The following is a 22,148-nucleotide window of genomic DNA, read 5'->3' on the forward strand; positions in this document are numbered from 1 at the left end:
GGGGGGCTGCTGTGTCGCTCTTTATAAAGAGAAATAAGCAAAAGTCAAATGGGTTCAATGCTCAGAAGTGATACCTGGACAGAAGCCCGGAAGGGACTTTGGGAACCCACCCTCCACTAGCTCTGTATCACTCACACGTGCTTTTCTTAGTTCAGTAGAAGACTGATCTTAAGCAAATTGTATTTTAAACTCTTTAAATCTCAAACACACAGCAGGTAGTTTAAAGTGTGCTGATGACCAAGTCTCAGCCTATCTGTGTTCACCAAGTTTGCTTTCGTTTCCAGACTGACCCATTGGCGGCAAAACCAAGTCCCCTGCTGGCATTGGTGTAACATGTTTCAAGCCTTCTGTAATTGTATGTAGACTTGAAAACTGTAGTGTCTTGTGTATGGGCACCAGGTTCGAGTGCACTAGAGCACCATGAACAAACAACATTTGCATGCCAGGCAGCGCTCTGGCACAGTTCATGTACAGCCATGCGGTAGGTCCTTGTGTGCTGTGAATGAGTGGCATAGCTTCTCCAAACATCAGTTTCCTCATCTGAAAATGGGCTGCCATTAGGATCAAATGGCACAATGCCCTGTAAGCACTTCAAGTAACGTTTTGGAAGTTAGAAACCCCTCGGCACACTGAGGGTCTTGGTGTTTTCGTGATAGTTGTTGTCAGCTCAATGCATGCTCTCCTGACTGTTCCGGTTGTGTGGTAACAAGTAAAGATGTAACAGGCTGCCAGGCGTGATGCTCCCACCGGGAAGCAGTTTAGCTCTTTTGCACTGGCTGTCTTGCACATCTGTGGTAAGTGTTCCAGAAGTGGTTGGTGACCTAGTTGACTTGATTTTGAAATGATAACGTGCTCTTCTGGATTGTGAGTTGGTTTAATTGAAGAATATGAAGTTGCAAGAGAAGTGTTTTTTAAAAATCATCATCTGCGATGATTTCTCTTTCTGAAGTGTATTTGTCAACACCGCCTAACCACAGTGATTGTCATTGTTGACCATTATACCCTGACTTCGTGTGGCTTTGTGTTCCTGAGAATGGCCTCACCATTGTCACTTATCAACAGGCTGAAAAATTAAATGTTACCCCTGTGCAGTTATGAAATAAATTAGACTGGGTGAAATCCTGAGTTATCCTCTACTTCCTATATAACGTGTCCGAGTGAACGTCTGAAGGTGTTTCATTACTAAAAACAAAACAAAATCAAACTAAAGGGACTGGAGAGATGGCTCAATGGTTAAGAGCCCTTCCTGATCTTCCAGAGGACCTGAGTTTGGTTCCCAGCACCCACATCTGATGGCTCATAGGTACCTGTAACTCCAGCTCCAGGGGATCTAACACTCTCGTCTGGCCTCTGAGAGTACCAACACACACATGATATTCAAACACACACACACACACACACACACACACACACACACACACACACACATAAAAGTAATTAAAAAAATATTCAAGAAAAAGAAAGTTAAACTAAAGCCAAAGGCCTTGAACCTTTTCTAGGCAAGAAATCCTGTGACAGAGGACTACAGTAACTACTTGCATGGTGTCTCCAGGGGCAAGACAGAGCTTGGCCCACCCATCATTAAGTTCCCTGTGAAATGCACGGGCCCAGATGCAGATAACCAACTCACTTGCTCAGGAAAGTAAAAGCCCAGATTGGTTCTCCAGCCTTTGTTGTGCCAAGGGTAAGAGGACCTATAGGCAGACTCTGCGTTCAGGGCTGAAGCCAGTGCTCCTGTGTAGATCTGTACAGAGGGATTGCTTCTTGCCTCTGGAGGCCTTGAAGTTGTGTCATGTCTCTGGAGTGCATTGGAAGAGCATTTCATATTGTGCTACACACTGAGACCAATCCACTAGGAGTGAGTGCCCCAAGGGATGCCCTGCTCCGCATCTCCATCATGAGAACAAAATCTTCCCAGGAAAGGCTCTCATCTCATGTCCCATCTCCATTCCTAACCCTCAAGGATGGAAAAAATCCAAGATCCCTGAACCATTGCTGAAGATCACTTTCCTTTTCAGTGGGTGTCCCTGGTGGAAACTGCAGGCCACGCCATCAGCTTCCTGCAGGTTTCAGGACATTGATGTCATCTGATGTCCACAGCTGCATCGTCCACTCAGGCTTGTGCATCCTGCTACCTTCTGCTTCCCAAACTAAATGCAAGGTTGTCATCAGTTTTATCAAATGTCCGTGGTGTTCAGCAGATCTTCCGGACATCCCATGGTTTGCTACACAAATGGCCAAGACCAGCCGAGTCTTGGGTTGTGGAATATTCCTTTACACTGTGTGAAGATGTGTCACTGTGATTGGGTTAATAAAAGGCTAAGCAGCCTATCGCTAGGCAGTAGGTATAGGCAGGACCTCTGGACAGAGAGAGCTCTGGGAAGAAGCAGGGAATCGCTAGAGGACATGGAGAGGAAACAGGATGTGCAAGATGGAAGAGAGGTAAAAAGCCACAAAGCAAACGTAGATTAACATAAATGGGTTAATTTTGGTTATAAAAGTTAATGGAAGCCAGGCGGTGGTGGCGCACGCCTTTAATCCCAGCACTCTGGAGGCAGAGCCAGGCGGATCTCTGTGAGTTTGAGGCCAGCCTGGGCTACAAAGTAAGTTCCAGGAAAAGGCACAAAGCCACACAGAGAAGCCCTGTCTCGGAAAAAAAAAAAAGTTAATGGGACAAGCCTAAGCTATAGACCAAGCTTTCATAATAATAAGTCTCCATAATAAGTTGTTTTTGTGAGCTGGCAGCTCAAGGAAAAACCATGCTACAGTCTTGACTGAATGCCTGTCATCTGTAAACTCAAGTTTCTCGGTCCTGCCTGGTCTCACCTGGGCAGCAGCCATTTTTATAAAATAATCACTCAGAGGCTTAATATTATACAAATTGTTTGGTCTATGGCTCAGGCTTATTGATAGCTAGCTATTAGATCTTAAATTAGCCCATTTATATTAATCTATGTATTGCCACATGTCTTGTGGATTTATCTGTTCTACTACATCTTGCTCTCCCTCCAACCCCACCCTTGTGGCTCACAGTATCTCCCTGACCCTGCCTTTCTTCTCCCTCTATCTCTCTGGGATTTCCCACCTGGCTGTCTCCTGTCTTGCCATAGGTCAAAGCAGCTTCTTCATTAACCAGTGGTAGCAACATAGATTCACAACATACAGAAAGATTGTTCCACAGCAGCCATCCATATCCTTCACTGAACCCTACTCTTGCTCCCAGGGTTCTGCAGCCCTTAGAAACCCCTCAGTACAAAGCTGTTCTGTCCCCTCCACCCCAAGGAAGACTAGGAGATGGTAGTAGCATTCCTGCAGGCTCTGCATCACCTAGGCTCTACTCAAGAAGATATTCATTTCTTTCTGGTGTGTGTTCATCCCTCTGACCCACCACCCATTGTCCACTGATCCAGATGGGTGTTATCCAAAGCAATATATAGATAAGAAAATAATAATGATTGCAATCTGTGTCCAAGAAACAGAGTGAAGAAAGAGGATCTAACAGGGCTGCACCAGCAGAGTTTTTGGTGCTCTAAATACCTAGAACAAGGGCCTGGAGAGATAGCTAAAGGCATTTGCCAACAAGCCTGATGACCTGAGTTCAATCCCCAGAATGCACATGGTGGCAGGAAAAACCCTACCCCTGCAAGTTGTCCTCTGACCTCCATATGTATGACATGGCAGGCACATGCATGTGAGCATGCACACATACAAACATCACACACACACACACACACACACACACACACACACAGAGAGACAGAGAGAGAGAGAGAGAGAGAGAGAGAGAGAGAGAGAGAGAGAGAGAGAGAGAGAGAGCACACTAAGGCCAAGGCAGACATCTCACTTATCAACCTAGCCTTCCCAAGGGACCAAAGCAGGAACTTGCCCTGGACCAGACCTCCATGACACTGCTCTTCTTTATGCCCACGTGCTCCTTGACATCCCAGATGGACATCCTCATGAAGATGACTGAAACTCCAGGAGCACAAACCCAAATCAATGTGCCTGTCAGGAAAGGTGTAGGGTTTCCCTCTTGCTTTCCAGATACCAGCTGGGACTGCCCATTAGTTGTCAGGGTTTTTTTTTTTTTTTTTTTTTTTCAACACCAGCTGAGGCTTTCTCAGCTATCCCACCTCCCCTTACCAAGGGGGAGGGGTGGCAGTTGCTAAGAACTGTGCAGTGCACCATGCTGGGAGCCACTGTGAAAGGCTCCACAGAAAGGGAAGATGTTCCCCGACTCTGTCCTGCCCAGACCTGTCCCTCCTCCACTCAGTCTGCCCTGTGCAGGTCTCTCCCAGTCTCCAGAGGTCCTTCCCAACAAACTTATTACCAAAATAAAAGCTTTCCTGAGCAAATTGTTGTCACAGAAGTCGAGTTTATATTGTTATTTGAGCAAAAGACAATATAAACCAAATTGATGGACCATGGAGTCTGGGCCTGTCCACAAGTCCTTTATACTTCGAAGTTACTGGTGGCATGATCTAAAATGTATTCCAGGGTCTGGGGACATGGCTCAGCAGTTAGGAGAACGGGCTAGACTTACAAAGGACTCAGTTTTGATTCCCAACACCCACGTGGTGGCTCACAACCATCTATAACGTCAATTCCAGGGGATCTGATGCCCTCTTCTGGCCTTGGAAGTCACTGCACACACCTGGTACTCATACAAACATGCAGGCAAAGTTCCCATACACATAAAAGAGGAACAAATAAATGTTTCAAAAGAAAAGAAAATGTATGCCATTGGACATATCTTGGCTCAATTTAGACATTTCTGTTCCAGGAGGAAGGTTGGCACAGCTGCTTTCTCAACATCAGGACAGGAGTGGGTAGGTTGTATGTACCTAGGCTGGGCACCTTTTTTTTTTTTTTTTAAGATTTATTTATTTATTTACTTACTTACTTATTTATTTATTATGTATACAGAGGAGGGTGCCAGATCTCATTACAGATGGTTGTGAGCCACCATGTGGTTGTTGGGAATTGAACTCAGGACCTCTGGAAAAGCAGTCGGTGCTCTTAACCTCTGAGCCCTCTCTCCAGCCCCTAGGCTGGGCAACTTGAGGTGGAAAAAGCACCCAGGACCAGGGCTGTTGAGATGTCTCAGTGGATAAAGTGACTACCTTACACCCCTGACAAGCTGAGCTCGGTCCCTAGATCTCATGATGAAGAGAACTGACTCCACAAAGTTGTTCTCTGAACATACATGCACTGTGACATGAGTGCCCCCCCCCCACATCATGCACACACAATAATAACAAATAAAAAAAAATTAAAAGAAAGGAAGGCAGGGACCACATCCACCACCTGCCCCAACCCATAAAGTACCCCTGTCATTTTTTTATTGACATCAGAAACAAAAGACAGATTTAGAAATAGATGAGAATAAAATGTAAACATGGGATTGTGAGATGGTTCAGCAAGGAAGGGTGCTTGCCAACAAGCCAGACTACCTGAGTCCGATCCCCAGAACACACATGGTAAAGGGAGAGAGCTTACTTCTCCTGCACGCTGCCCTCTGATGCCCTCACATGCATGCTGTGGCACTCACCCATCCACCCACATATGCAAATAAAGAAGCCTGGAAGCAGCTAGAAGGAAATGATATTTACATAGGGGAGCAATGAGAGAAATAGCTGCTGATAGGACATGAGAAAATGTGCAGGCAAAAGACAAGACACTGTTGTGCCACTGGATACGGAGGACTATTAGCTCAGCAGGATTCAGGACAAACTGCCCTCGGTGTCATCTGAGGCTGTGAGCGACATGGAGGTGCTTGCCAGGGGCGGGACCTGGGCACTGAGAGGACGCCTGCTTGCAGAATGGGTTTCCTTAATGGCTATTGAACCATTCAGGATTTCTAATTTCCTCTGGGGTCAATTGCAATCATTCTGATTTTCTGTTTTTATAGGTTTTCACATGAAAGACACAAGTTTGTCGATCTCCCTTTCTTGTTTTGAATTATTAATACTTTGTGGTTATGGCTTCATTTCCACTCTCAATCAATCTATCACCAGTCTATCTATCTACCACTTATCTAATTATTATCTACCAATCTGTCTGTCGGTCTGTCTATGTGTGTTCATAATTTTCCATAACTTCAGCTATTTTGTTGATATTTTGTGGAGAATCAGCTCTTACCATCTTACCATCTCCATCTTCATTGAATTAATTTCTATCCTTAGGTTTACTCTGTCTTTCCTCTCATCTAAGATGACTCCTTGTCTCTTTATTTTTTCTAACACTGGGTGTAAGACCTAGGGTTTCATATCACTGAGCTATCTCCCAGCCCTGGACTTTGTTATGTGTCGTTCACAAATATATAGAAGCATAGAAATGTATGTCCAAGTATTGGTTTTTGTATCTCACCTTTTTTTTGGCAATACTAGGGATTAAACCTAGAACAACACACATGCTAGGCAAGCACTGTATCACTGAGCTACATCACCAGCTTCTCTATTGTATATATGTGTTTGTTAATATATATGTATACATCAGATATACATATATACTTGTATGTATTTTCAAGTTCTTGTTTTTATTTGTGTGTGTCTATGTGGACAGGCATAGGCACATGAGTGCAGTGCCTGCGGAGACCAAAAGAGGGCATCAGATACCCTGAAGGTGGAGCTACAGGTGGTTGTGAGCCACTCAATGTGAGTGCTGGTAACTGAAGTTGAATCTTCTGCAAGAGTTGCAAACTCTCTTGACTGCTAAGCCATCTCTCTAGCCCACTAAATATTTTATAGTCTTTTTTGTTCAAGAATTTGGTCAATGGAGGGACAAAGGAGCACCACCATCTTTTCACTTTAAGATTTTTTTTTTTGGGGGGGAGGGTACTTCTCTGTAGAGTTTTAGTGCCTGTCCTGGATCTTGGTCTGTAGACCAGGCTGGCCTCGAACTCACAGAGATCCACCTGCCTCTGCCTTCCCAGTGCTGGAATTAAAGGTGTGTGCTGCTGCTGCTGCTGCTGCTGCTGCTGCCACCACCACCCAGCATTTTAAAGATATTTGTAAGTAATTGCAATGTAATTAATGGATGCATTTATTTATTTGAGACAGGATCTGGCAAGTGGGAATATTTTTAATGTTTTGGTGCTTCATTTTTATAAATGCCTTATGTGCTTTGGAAAATCATCTCTGTCTTCTACACACTTACTTTTTATCCTGTCTCAACCTTCCAAGTGCTGGGATTACTGACAGGCACCAACACCCCTGCACTGTGATCCAGAGTAATTGGGGAGGACACTTGACTTAATTGCCTACTCTTGTTGCTTATTATTTAATATCTTCAAATTGTTATTTAAAATACTTGTAATATACTCGCCCTGTGGTGGTTGAAAGAAAATGCCCCCAAAGGGAATGGCACTATGAGGAGATGTGGCTTTGTTGGAGGAAGTGTGTCACTGTGGAGGTGGGCTTTGCAGGTTCATAAATGCTCAAGCCACGCCCAGCGAGACAGACACTTCCTGTTGCCTTCTGATCAAGATGTAGCCAGCACCATGACTGCCTGCATGTCATCATGCTCCCCACCATGATGACAATGGACTGAACCTCTGAAACTGTAAGCTAGCCACCCCAATTAAATATTTCCCTTTATAGGAGTTGCCATGGTCATGGTGTCTCTTTTCAGCAAGAGAAACCCTAACTAAGGCACAGCCATATGTGTGTCTGCAAACCCAATTCATCATACTCCATTTAAGCTGGAAATGAAGTCTCTGGCTTCATCTTTTTATTTCCACCAAGAGACTAGAAAATGAGAGCTAATGTGCTTCGTGTTTATTCTTACTTTTTTCTAGTTCTCTCAGCCAGGAAACTCTTTCAATAACATTTCACAGACTGTGGCAAGGAATGACCACAGCCTGCTTGTGTGGAACATGCGTTGACGTTCTCTGCATTGTCGAAGGCTATTTCCCTTAAATAGAGAGTTATAGGTTGGCTTTTGGAACGTTCTGCATATGAGCTGGCGAGATGGCTCAGCAAGTGAGGGCGATTGCTGCCAAGCCTGGTGACCAGAGTTTGTCCCCAGAATGCACATGACAGAAGCGACTCCTGCAAGTGATCTTCTGACCTCCACACACATACTAAGGCAAACACGTGCCTCTTCCAACGAAATAAAGAACTAAATAAAATTTAAAGTTTTAAAAATTCTGGACATCGGAGCTGGAGAGATGGCTCAGTGGTTAAGAGCACTGGCTACTCTTCCAGAGGACCTGGGTTCAATTCCCAGCACCCACATGGCAGCTCACAACTGTCTGTAACTCCAGTTCCAGGGAAGCCGGCAGCCATGGCAAAACACCAATGTGCATAAAATAAAAATAAATTAATTAAAAAAAATCTGGACATCAAAGATTGCTTTATCCTCTTGCTTGCACTACTTCTGAGAAATATTTACGGTTCTAATTCTTGTCCTTTGTACACCATGTGTCTTTGTCTAGTTGAAAAAATTTTTTTTTAGAATTTCTTTTTCTAACTTGTTTTCAACATGTTAGATATGTGTTGACATGATTTTTAAAATCCTGCTTGGTGTTCACTGGCTTCTTGAATATCAAGATGACAGTTTTAATCAAATCTGGAAAATGTTTTCTTCTTCAAATAACTGCCAGGTGCCACGGCCTTTGGGAGACTCCAGTCGTGCATATTTCCTGCAGCTTGCTGCTGCTGATCTAATATTCCCTCGGGGCAAGGTTCTTTCCTTTTCTCCATGTGTTGCCTTGGGGAGCTGTATTACTGGGTCTTCAACCTCACCGACTGTGGTGTTGGTGTTGTTATGCTGTCAGACCTAATCTGCAGTTAAGCCTCTCAGTGAATTTTTTGGTCCAGATATTTTGTTTCAGTTTGAACATCCCCTTGGGTTCCTCTTTGTGCTCCCATTTATCATCTCATTATCTCCACATTTTCCTCTGATTTCTAGAACATACTCTGATAGCCTTTTAAAGTCCCTCCCTGTTAATCCAGTTGTCTCTCTAAAGTCTGGCCCTATTTTCCAGCTCTACTGCATGTCCAACCATGTTCTTATATGGGATATGAGATGGGCTGACTTGGTGATGTGTCACATGTACAAACCGTGGGCCTAGTGTTCCTTTTCTATGTTGTCCCTGCAATCTCAGGGTCAGACCCAGGACCTCAGGCATGCTCAGGCAATTGCTGTGCCACTGAGCTCCACCATAGCCCAGAATTGCCTTTCTAGTCTGTTTCTCTCTGAGAGTTAGCTACAGGAGGGAGGTAGAAGCCATTCTGCATTCTTCCGAACACCGAACAAATGCAAGCTGATGAGCTGATTTGGAGAGCTTTTTCAATGTAATTCAAGTCCATATTTCATTGTTCTCAGTTAAGTTCATTTTAGTTTGATTGTTTTTGCAGTGCTGGGATCAAATCCAGAACCTCACACATGTCAGTTTTCAAGTTACTGAAATGAAGTTTATTTAAAGTATGCCCGACTTAATCAGCTGGCAGTCTTTCCAAAGATTTTACTTTTTTACTTTTAATGAGGTGTATATGAGTATGTACACATGAGTGCAATGACCTCAGGGGCCAGGAGAGGGCAGCAGATCTCTGGAGCTGGAGTGACAGGCTGTTGTGAGGTGCCCAATATGGGCACTAGGAACTGAACTGGGGGCCTTCAGAAGAGCAGTACACACCCTTAACCGTTTGGCTTACTATTCAGCCCTAGTTGAAAGTCTTTAAAAGAGGATCTGGGCACTTGGGAGGCAGGGACATCTGTGAGTTCAGGGCCAGCCAGGGATACTCACTGAGACCTTGTCTCAAAAAACCAAACAAACAAACAAACAAACAAAAAACAAAGAAAGAAAAGAGAAATCAGACCTTTCAAGAGCTCAGACTCCAAAGGGCAGACACACCTGAAATTCCTTCTCACTTCTCTTTATGCCGCACACTCATGACCTATTCATGACCATTTGCCCTACAGATTTCAACTTTAAGGAACTTTTTGAGTTTACAAAAGCCAATTCTCGTTTTACATGTACTTGTATGTTTGAACCCTGCCTGGCTGGAAGTGGCACTGGTTGTTGTAAATGTTAGGTTACTGAGTGTCTGGATTTTGTCCCCCCCCCTCCTCCTTTTTAAGATTTATTTATTATGTATAATAGTATTCTGGCATGTATGCCTACACGCCAGAAGAGGGCACCAGATCTCATTGTAGATGGGTGTAAACCATCATGTGGTTGCTGGGAATTGAACTAGAGACCTCTGGAAGAACAGCCAGTGCTCTTAACCATCTCTCTAGCCCCCTTGTTTTCTTCCTTTAAAGAGTGTTTAAGTTGGTTCTAGCAGGCAATCAAATTATTGGGGAAGCCGGGCGGCGGTGGCACACACCTTTAGTCCCAGCACTCATGAGGCACAGGCAGGCAGATCTCTGTGAGTTTGAGGCCAGCCTGGTCTACAGAGTGAGATCTAGGACAGGTACCAAAATTACAGGGAGAAACCTTGTCTCGAAAAACCAAAAAACAATTATTGGTGAAACAGTTTTAACCTTTTGAGGTTGGGGGTTTTTGTTTGTTTGATTTTGTTTTTTCAAGACAGGGTTTCTTTGTATAGCCTTGGCTGTCCTGGAACTTGCTCTGTAGACCAGGCTGGCCTTGAACTTGCAGAGATCAGCCTGCCTCTGCCTTGAGTGCTGGGATTAAAGGCGTGAGCTACACAGTGAATTTAAGGTCAGCCTGGGATACACGAGACCTTCTCTCTAAATAAATAGATAAGCACATTAAAAGCTGGTGGTAAGAAGCGTTAGTGAGCAAGAGCAGAGCGTGTGAAAGGGAGGTCTGTGGTTCTGAGCACATGTCGTCTTTGGCAGGAAGATCTCCTTTTCCCTGCACCAGAAGGAACACAGAGGGATTGAGTGCTCTACACAGATTGACAGCAGACTTTGAGCTGATCTACGTTCGGTGTTAATAAGGTCTGAGGGCAACTCACACCCACTCTAACCCCCAGTACAAAACTGAAGGGATTTCAGCCACAGGGTTTGTCAGAAGTCACAGCCACCTTGGCGAAGGCTGCACCTCTCTTCTGTCCCTCCAGGTTTTCTTCCTAACTCGAAGCCTGTTCCAGGAGGCCTTGTCTGCTCTCTTCTGTCACCTACTGCTCTCAGCCTCAAAAGAGGGAAGGAAGGCTTGGTTGGGCTCAAAAATGATGGACAATATGGGAGAAAATGGACTGGAGTGGAGCTCAGTGGCTTCATCGTCAGCACATAATAGGGAGAGAACAACCCCATGTGAGCCCGAGCTGAGTGCCAAGCTACGCATTTCCTTGCAAGCACATTAGAGATGAGCAGTGAAGGGTTATATCTCAGAGTGCTCTCGATGAAGGGACCAGATTGTGGAAGGCTTTGGGTGCCAGAAATAGGAATTAAGAATGGTTTCTGCTTTCATGTATTCATTAATTCATTTCTAAAAATGTGCTGAATGCTGATAATATGTAGACTCGGAGCTCAAAACTCAGACACTGGAGCCCACAGGAATTTCTAGTCAAGAGAATAAAGGGATGGAAGGGGCAAATGCTTGCATGTGAGCTGTGTGATGTGTCATCCTCTGAAACACAATTAAAAAAAAACTCACCTTTAGTTTCTGTCCACAGGGAATGTGCCTAAATGAGAGGTGGGTACGAGCACTTTTCTCCTAGCGTGGGTTCACACACACCAGCCTGTGTGTTCATTTGCTGACAGGTGGAGAGCCTGGTTCCCATCCCAGCTTTACCTCTCTGGGCCTTGGGCAAGTCACCCACCCTTGACAAGCTTTTGTCTCCTCAGGAACAAAAGACCAGCTAGCTTCTCTTTGAATGGAGAAGTCCCCTGAACCTTGCTTGAAATACGTTGATTTAGTCAGAAATATTTATTCAGCATCTGGCCAGTGGCTGAGACACAAAGAAAACCAAGATGGCTCTCAGCCTCAGGGGACCCCATCATGGGATAATACTAACAACATGGTGCAGGTAAGCTGATAGAAAGAGCTCAAGTACATGGTCCCATGTCACTCAGAGGTATCATGTGGTTGTAATCGGCAGCTGGCTGGGTGTCTGCCAATGGCTTCATTGGATACTATGAGCACCCGTGAGTCAAGACCTCTGGGTATGCCAAGCCACAGAACATCACCCATCAGAAGGCAAAGTCCATGGGTTTTCCGGTGCCTGGTGGAGACTGTCTATTCCTTGAAGGACTCAAATTAGAATGACCACAGATGATACAGTCCTGAGCGCTGGTCTGACAAATGGAAACTGCAGCTCCTGGAAAAGTTGTATTGATTCTTTTGGACAGATGTAACGAAATGCTGCAGCAGAGGGGCTTCTACATCAGACATTTATTTCCCACAGTTCCGGAGGCTGGAAGCCCAAGATGTCAGCAGGGCTGGCCTCTGCTCTCCTCACCTTGTACTACTGCAGACTAAATGTTTGACTCTGTCCCTAGACTCCCATGTTGAAATTCTAAAGGTCGGTATGTTGGCACACGCCTGTAATCTCAATAATGGGAGATGGAGGAAGAAGGATCGGGAAGGAATTCAAGACGAGCCTACGGGTATCTAGCAAGTTTAAGGCTAGCCTAGGCTACTTGAGAGCATGTCTCAAAAGAAGAGGTGGAGGAGGGAGAGAAGGAGGAAGCAATTCATTCATTCATTCATTCAACCTTTCAGTATGATGGCATTTGTTTGAATTTGGGGACCTTGGGTGATGATAAAATCATGAAGGTAAAGCCATCACGAATCGGATTAGTGTCCTTTATAAAAGAAGCCCCAGAGAGCACCGTGGCTCTTCTGCCATCTGGGGACACAGTGGGGAGACACCATCTGTGAACCAAAAAGTGCATCTTCACTGAGCCCTGAATCAGCCAGCACCTTGACCTTGGACTTTGCAGTCTGTAAAAGTTTGAGAAATTAATGTCTGTGGTTTGTGACTGTCTTGCTTATGACTATCTAACTCGAAACAAAACAAAAACATTTTTAGACAGTGTCTCATGCAGCCCACGCTAGCCTCAAACTTGCTATATAGCCTAGGATGACCTTGAACCCCTGGTCCTCCTGCCTGTATCTTCCACGTGCTGAGATTACTGGCACACGCACCCACACCTGCTTTGGGCACGCTAGAAGAGCACTCTACCACCTGAGCTACAACTCTGCCTGAAACACTTTGTTACACCATCTCTACAACTGTCTTCCTGTGTGTTCTCTGTGCACACATATCCCCAGTGTCTCTGTATGTTCTGATCATTTCCTCTGAGGTCCCCAGTCACATTAGACTAGGGCTCACCCCTAGTCTCAGTGTACCTTAGTCACCTCTTCAAACTCACCGTCTCCATACACAGTCATATGCACTTGTACTGTGGCCAGGGTTTGAACACAGGAATTTGGTGTTAACTCTGTTCAGTCCACAGCAGAATGAAGACTTGGTCTTCTACTGCTTGACACCATGGGGGACCAAGATGAGGGGCAAAGTCAGCTCCCCTCTGAAGAAAAGACCCTTGCCAGTGTGCCCAGGCTCACAAGCAACAGGAAGAGGGAGCCAGCAGCTTCCAGGACACTGTTGCTCAGAATGTGCGAAGATGGCTCTTTTCCAAAATTAGAGCGCACCACACTTCCACATTGCTCTAAATAGCGCCTGTTAGTGCTGCTGTCAGCTTTCTGGAGACTTCACTTTCGGTATACTTTAACCCATGGCTGAGCATCAGCATAGCTCTGAGGACAGTAGCCCGCATGAACTCTCTCTCTCTAGGCCAGTCAGAATCTCCCCCCCACCCCCGCCCCCACCCCTGCCACTGGCTTTGCTGGCGGAATATTCTTTCCTTGTCTCTTTTTCAACGCTGGCCATTTACTCTCAAGAAGAGCAAGGTGGGGGGCTGGCAGGGCGAACAAGAAATTATTTCAAAGAAAGCCCGTTGCCATAGGAACCAGTTGTCAGATGCTTTTCTGTGCGGGAGGTGTCTAGAGTGGGACTGCAGGATTTGCTAAACGTGGCTTTGTCTTCAGTTTGTGACATGAGCAGGGACTGGTGATGGGGGAAGGGAGGCAAGCTCTCATCTGCGGGATGTTCACCCCGAGAGTGAGTGCGTGGCTTCCAACTGCTGCGCTCAGGGGCTTGTGGGGGGGACACAGGGCGCACAGGATGAGAGGGCAGAGAGAAATCCCTTAGTCAAATCAGAAACTGCTCCCAAGGCCCGCCTCCGTTCTCAGCCCCACACTAGGCTGTTGCTATGCTCAAGTCAGAGGAAGTCTGAAGCTTTGGAAGGCCAGCAAGCTGACTGGGGGAGTGGGGCTAAATACTCAGGAGATGAGAGACCACGGAAGCCAGCGTGCAGTGTTGGCTATGCCCCATACAGAGGCTCGCTTTGGTGTGTGCATGTGTTCTAAATGGACAGGCTCTGAGACAATAGACGGTCATCAGGGAGGGTCTAGGACTTTACCTGGGACCAGGTTAGGATGGCAGATGTGGGGACTCATCCTTCCCATATCCCTTTGAGAAAGGGCTGGTCCAGGGTTGGTAATAAAAATATAAGGGTCATATACTGTTAATTAAAATACAAAGAATGCAAAGAAAAATTGGAAAATAGACGTGATTTTGAATGGGGAAAAGGTGAGAGCAGATGTTCCTTAAACAACAGGCAATGGTGAACCAACAGATGAAATGTGTCCAGGGTCATTCATCATCAGGGAAACGAAGGGGCTGGAGAGATGCTCTTCCAGAGGACCCTTGTCCACTTCCCACACCCATGCTGGGCAGCTCACAACCACTGGTAACTCCAGCCCCAAGGGATCTGATGACCTCTTCAAACTCCAAAAGCTCCTGCACTCACATGGGCACATAGTTAAAAATAAAAATAAATCTAAAAGAAACCACAATGAACCATTGCCTTATAGCTGTTAGGATAGCTATTGTCCAAAAGCTAATGAGGGTAAGACCGTGGAGAAAACGCATGGCCTGTTCTAACAGAACACTGTGGTGGGAATGTAAACTTCTATGGCCATCATGGTCTGCAGACTGGAGGGGCCTCAAACCATTAACAATAGAACTACCGTGCTGGGGACCTGGCTCACTGGTTGAGTACTTGCCCAGCATGCTTAAGGTCTGGGTTCTACCCCTAATATCAAAATAAATAAGCACACAATCCATCCAGCAGCCCCACTACTGAAAGGAAAGTGACATGCCAAAGAGGTCACTGTGGTCCGTGCTCACTGCACTATTATCCACACAGTCATGACATGGAAAGTCTCTAATTCAGTTAAGTGGGGTTGGAAGACCCTCTCTAAATACAGGCTACACTGCGGCATGGGCTGGGGCCCCCACTTAATAAAGAGGAGAAAGCAGGCTGAACAGTCATCTGTCTGCTTCCTCTGTGGATACAATGTGACCAGCTGCCCCAGGCCCACTGTCACAATGTCTCCTCTATGATGGACTATGTCCCCTCAAACTTTGCCCCAGTAAGGAAAGCAAGCCATGCACTGGCCCCATGTCCTTTGTGAACTGCTTCCGTGAAGCACGGCCACCCTCCCGGGCCTTAGGCTCCTAAGGGTCAAACATCAACATGGTCTCTAAATAGTTTGCCAGCATTAGGATCTATTCCGTCCTGTACTCACAGCCTCGCCTTCTCCCGCTTCAACCCCCACATCCTTCACCCATGCTTCAGCTGCCTGTCCTGGGCTGACCGCATCCAACAACAGGGCAGACATAACGTGTCCACGTGTGTCCTCTGTGGACCCAGGTGTGGTGAAGCACCGAGCACAGAATAGGTGTGCCTCAAGAATACAGGACAGTGCTGCAGCACCTGCAGAGATGGCATGTCAGAGAGAAGCAAGAGACCCCCAAATACCCAGAGAAACCTCACAGCCCCTCACCAGAATGTTCTCCCCAGATCCTTTGTACTTCTACGCCAGCTTGATGGATATGGTCTACACACACACACACACACACACACACACACACACACACACACACACAGAGAGAGAGAGAGAGAGAGAGAGAGAGAGAGAGAGAGCTTATTAAATAAACATGAAGTTTCATCCTGCATAGTAAAAGCTTAATGGACCCAATTTTTCATTTCAGCTGATTTTTGCATGGTTGAGGGGTTGCTTAGAGAGAGCATTAGAGGAGGCAGGAGGCAGAAGGAAGGAAGGTTCTGAACTTCTCAGCAACATCCAACACCATTGTTTATCCAAGGCCACCAAAGGCTGGGAATGTAGCATCCTTCTTCTGAGATGTTCCCATGGAAACCATGTGTGTGCTATGCATACAGAAGGGCAGCTTCTAGTACCATCCGCCAGCCGTGGCTCCTGAGACAATGTGGTACCCAAAGTAGGAGCCTGCAAATAAGGAAAAGGCAGGGACACAGAACAGCTGCTGCCTCAGAGCCAGAAAATACACCTTCCTTCTCCCTGCACTCCATTAGCCTGCCACATCCCCTTCCTGGGAAATGTGCCAGCCCCACTGTGACCCTGAGCAGAGACTTCCCTGGCCTCAGTGATGGGTGAGATAGACATCTACCTTGGAAGGTTACAATGTTAATTTCACCCTGTCATGTCACAGGAGGAAATTAGACAGGACTGAAGGCACAGAAGGGATCTTCCACAGGAGTGACAGTCTTGATGCATTTTGCAGTGTGGACACATGGTAAACAGGCTTGGATCGGGCGGAACACATGCTGCTGCTGCTTTCTTGGCCAGGGAGACAATGGCAATCATGGCCATAGCTCACCTATTGTCTGCAGGTAGATGTGAAGGCAGGAGGCAGCGTAGTCACCAGCTGTGCTCCCACAGCTGTCCCTGCACCCACTTCTGTAGCACCTACCTGTCAGGGATGCAGTACCTCTCTGGGCCTGTTTCCCTACCTAATGGATAAAGGTGATAAAATCTGCTGGATAAGGTTCTTTCCATCCGAAGAAGAGATGGTTCGCAGGCAGTTTCTAGCAAGGGGCAAGAATAAATACCCAGCCAGTCACAGGCTTTCTTCCTCCCGATTCACTGACTTCCAGCCAGTGGGGAGGCCTGATGTATGTTTTTCACTTGGAACTGTCTCTCATTGTACTCCTCCTCCCCACCCCACCTCTGCCTCTGCAGAAGGAACATGATTAGGGACACGTCAGAATCTCCTGGAAGGAGACAGGGGCTACATGGCCTCCTGTCTTCTGTTCTGTAGCCTGTCTCCTGCGGCATGTTAGCTTGTTATGCCTCTCTGTGCATCCAGAAGCCACAGTCGGGCCAGCCCTCGCTCCGCCTGACCTCCAGACTGACATGTCCAATAGGAACTAGAATAGTCTCCGTGGCAAACCCGGTTCTGAGACAATCACCTTGTGTAGTCATATCTAGTGAGTTGTCCCTGGCTAGTGAGCTCTGAAGGAGATGGTGCCAATACAAGACCCTTCCTCAACAATTGGGATTCCCAGAGACAAGGCCATGGACCAGGAGCACCCAAGCTACCTTCTTAGTTCCCTATTCACCTCAATGTACTTGTTCCAAAGTCTTTGGGGAGACCACTCAGCATCCAAGGTCAAGACCTTCCCCTGTCCTGGAGGAGATAGCTGCCAGTTCCTAGAAGACCCAGACTCCCATCTGAGCTGTGAAATGCCCACATCAGACACACGTGAAGAAAGGCTGGCAGAGCCAAATTCAGGGCATCCTGCCAGTCATGCGGATGCATGAAATTCAAACTCTGAAGGTATCCAGGCTGTGGCATATGGAAGACCCAAGGATTTCCCCGGAAAACGTACAATACACACCTTGCTGCAGACATAGCTGCATGCTGGAGAGTCAAGCACGTTTTCATTATCCTGGACCCTTTCCCACATAGTCAAAAGCCATCCTCTGCAACAGGGTTGAGTAGGGTTCATCTGACTGAAGATTACTTATGTTTTCACACAGCTTATCATCCACATCTTTTTGCCAGTCTAAGAAGGTAGTAGGAGGGTCAGCCTGTGTGAAAGTCCTTCCAGGAAGTGATTCAGGTAGTCAGTCACTCATCTAATACAGATTTGAGTGCCTAGGAGAAGTCCGACAGTGTATGGTGTACTGGGCAGATGCAGGTAAATGGTTAACATGGACATGGGCACTGAGCAAATAGCACAAGACATAGGACACTATGATTCTGATTCCGACATGTGCTCCACAAGAGGGAGAGCTGTGCTAGAGAGCTTTCTCTCAGCCAGAGCCAACCTCCTTGCTAAGCCATGTTGGGCTCTGGGTATGAAGCCTGAGCTTCCTGAGAGTGGAGACAAGGACAAGAATGTAGCAGGAAGATCTGGGGTACATGACCTAAGGGATATGAAAAGCATGGGGACCAGACAAGTCAATGTAAGTGGAGCACAGTGATGGTGGTATGGAAACCAGATGCGGTGTTATCTGTGCTGAAAGAAAGAGGTAACAGATTGGCATGATGAAGTTCCACTTGTTGTGAGTAGTTCAGGTCAGAGGACCGTAGATGATTGCTGTCTTGGTGGATGGTGGCCAGAGGGAGGTACAAACGAACTGGGGAGATACTTGGGAACTGCCACTGACAGGACATGGGTAAGGAGGGTTCAGGGCTGAGGGACGGGAGAGTGAAGGGCAGCCTCAAAGGTTCTCACTTGTCCTGCTGGTGGTTAATGAGGACCGGGAATGGGTTAAAGGCATGGCATTGGTTTGGAGCATTGTCCTGGTTTTCTCTTGCCAAAATCCTTGGAAAAATGATTTAAAGGAGAAATTGTTTTGACTCATGGTTTCAGTTCAAGGTCATCTGGCTTCCTTGTTTCCAGGCCTTGGTGAGGTGGAGCATCAGGCAGGAGGAGTGGTGGAGTGGAGCTGTTCCTGTCACCGATGCCAGGGGCAGGGGACTGCCAGGGAAGGCTCCAGGAACCAGACACAGCCTTAAAGGCATGGCCTCAGTAAGTCACTCCCTCCAAACAGACTGCAGTGAATGAAAGACAATGGCCCCCATAGGCTCATAGGGAAGGGCACTAGTAGGAGGTGTGGCCTTGTTGAAGTAGGTGTGGCCTTGTTGGAGGAAGTGTGTCTCGGGGAACCAGCTTTGAGGTCTCAGATGCTCAAGCCAGGCCCAGTGTCACTCTCTCTTCCTGCTGCCCACTGATGCAGATGTAGAACTCTCAGGTTCCTCTGCAACAGTGTGTCTGCCTGCATGCCACCATGCTTCCGATAATGGACTAAACCTCTGAAACTGTAAGCCAGCCCCAGTTAAATGTTTTCCTTTGTAAGAGTGGCCATGGCCGTGGTATCTCTTCTCAGCAATAGAACATTGACTAAGACAGAAGGTAAGGTGTGAGGAGACATCATGGCTACAACTTTTTTTGGAACTAAAACTATATATTTTTTTCCTTTTTATTTAAGAAATTCTTTTTATTCATTTTATATACCAACCACAGATTCCCCTCACTCCTCCTCCCACTCCCCCCCCCAGCTTTCCCCCCACCCCCTGGCCCACCCCCCCATCTCCTTCTCCAAAAGGGTAAGGGCTCCTATAGGAAGTCAGCAAAGCCTGGTACATTTAGTTGAGGCAGAGCCAACACCCCCCACTCCCACCCCACCCCATCCCCGCGCCTTCAAGGCTGAGCAAGGTGTCCCACCGTAGGCTAAAACTATATTTCATTTTCTAAAATTATAACAAAATATTTTCAACACAGTGTGAATGAAACTTGTGTTTCATGTCTTTCCCTTTGGCTTCCTACTCTTGTAATGGTTCAGTGGTGCTGCAGAAGTGAACTAGTAACTGAATCAGATACAAAAGTCTGTGAATTCATCAGCAACTCTTATAAAGGAAAACATTTCATTGGGATGGCTCATTTATAATTCAGAGGTTCAGTCCATTATCATCATGGTGGGACATGGAGGTGTGCAGGGTGATATGGTGCTGGAGAAGTAGCTATGAGTCCTACATTTGTGGGCAAGAGAAAGGTCTGAGACATTGGGCAGTATCTTGAGCATATATGAAACCTCAAAGCCTGCTTCTAGAGAGACACACTTCTTTCAACAAGACCACACCCACTCCACAAGGCCACACCTCTGAATAGTCCACTCCCTTTGGGGTCATTTTCTTTCAAACCACAACTTCCAAGAGCCCATTTTGCTCTGAATTTATCAATGGATTAACTTATGAAGTTAGCTCTTCATGATCCAACCACCTGTCAGTGGCACCATCACTGGGGAGCTAGGCCTTCAGCATGAGCTATTTTAGGGATACTTTATATAGAAGCTGTAATAAATATGTCAACTCTGAGGAAAGGCCCTACAGTCCAAAAGGGCATAAAGGACTCCTGTAAGACAGAACCAGAAGATCCAATTGTAGCAGGAATCTCGACAGTTCTTATTAATATAATCAAACCTGGAGCCAGGTAGTAGGGTGAATGCTGGAACAAGCCACAGCCTCCTCACTTTGCCAATTCCCCAGCTGATCTTGTTTCCTCAGACTGGAAGCTTCTGTGTCCTCATCCCAATGGCTCTCAGCTGAACTGCTGCTGGAAAGCCTGAATGCTTAACCAGCCAAATCTTGTAGTTTCTGGTCCTCATGCCTTGTATACCTTTCTGCTTTCTACCATCACTCCCTGGGATTAAAGGCTCACTTTCTGGGATTAAAGGTGTGAGTCACCAAGCTTGGCTGTATCCTTGAACAGATGGATTTCTGCCTCTGGAATGCTATGATTAAAGGTGTGTGCTACCACTGCCTATCCTCATGTTTAATATTGTGGTTGTTCTGTCTCTGACCCCAGAGAAGTTTATTGGGGTGCACAATATTTCAGGGAATGGCATAAGTCAGTCCCCAGAAGTCAGAGGGCAAGAGGAAATGGGTATTTCAGCTCCAGCCAGAGTAAATCCACCCCTCCCCTGCCTCTGTGTCTTCTTAGGTCCCTCAGCTTGTTGGATGATGGCCCTCCACAGGTAACATAAATCTTGTCTACTGATTTAAATGCTAACCTCTTCCAGAGGGAACTTCACAGATGCTCCCAGAAACAATGTCTGACCAGTTACCTGGGTGTCTTAGAGCCCAGTCAGATCTATACATAAAATAAACCATCATCACACATGCCATTTACTATGACATTTTCTAGTTGTCACCCATGATTCCTCTTTCTTCACATTCCATATCCAGTCTTCCAGTAAGTAGCCTGTCTTCTCTATCTGTGCACAATCTGGCCATCTCCCATTCCCTTTACTGAGGCACATCAATCTCAGTAGCATCACCTTTCACATATATTGTTGCAGTATCCATCTAGACAGTTTCTTTCCTGCCTCTACCTCTGCTCAATGTTTATTCCCATTAGCATAGTCAAGAAAGCCTTTCATACCACCAGCCAGTTTCATACTCCTCTGATCTGGGGCTCCCACGTCACCCAGAGACCAAAATGCCTGGGGATTGCTGACAGAGCCTTTGGGATCACTGCTTCTTCCCCATCCTCTCTCTGTCCCTCATGTTCCCTGGAGGCTTGTGATAGTCTTGTTTGCCAACCTGACTGAATTAAGAAATATCTACAACTATGGACATTCACCTCTGTATGACTATAGGGGTGTTTCTAGAGAGAACCGACACGTGGGACAGTAACTGGAAGAAAAGCCCCCTTCCCAATTGTGAGTGGTGTCCCTCAGCAGGCTGGCATCCTGAGGAAGGGGGAGGAGGGCAGTGTCCACATAGTACAAGGACGACTGCTGTAGTCAACACTGGCCTCCTGTTTCTTTGGCATTTCTACAGTGCTACATTCATAGCACCAGCTCTCTAGGAACTTCAAGGAATCCAGGATCAGATAGGGACTGCTGATGCCATAAAACAATCTAATAAATTACCTTTTACGTCATGTGCATATACTCTGTTGGATCTGAAGGACCCTGACTAGTCCAGCACCTTTGCATTGGCTGCTCCCTTTCTGTCTCTCTCCACAGGTCCACATCTTCTTCCTGAATGCAGTGCCTTAGACTGCTCAACCATCCTAACTTGAAGTCCTAGTGTTTCACCCCATCAGGAACTAGGGATGCTTCATTGCCAGCAGGACACTGTAACTGTTACACTGTAGAAACAGGCTCACTTCTACAAATCTGTTTCATGTTAGATGCCCCCACAAGGAGACTATATTGGTTCCCTTTCTTGTTGCTGTGACAAAAACTTTAAAAGAGGGGTATTTTGGTTTACTATTTCAAGATTTATTTTAACTATTTTTATAGATTTATTTTTACTCATGTA

This window comes from Onychomys torridus, chromosome 9 (assembly GCF_903995425.1).
Source record: "Onychomys torridus chromosome 9, mOncTor1.1, whole genome shotgun sequence".
In the NCBI taxonomy this organism is placed as follows: domain Eukaryota; kingdom Metazoa; phylum Chordata; class Mammalia; order Rodentia; family Cricetidae; genus Onychomys; species Onychomys torridus.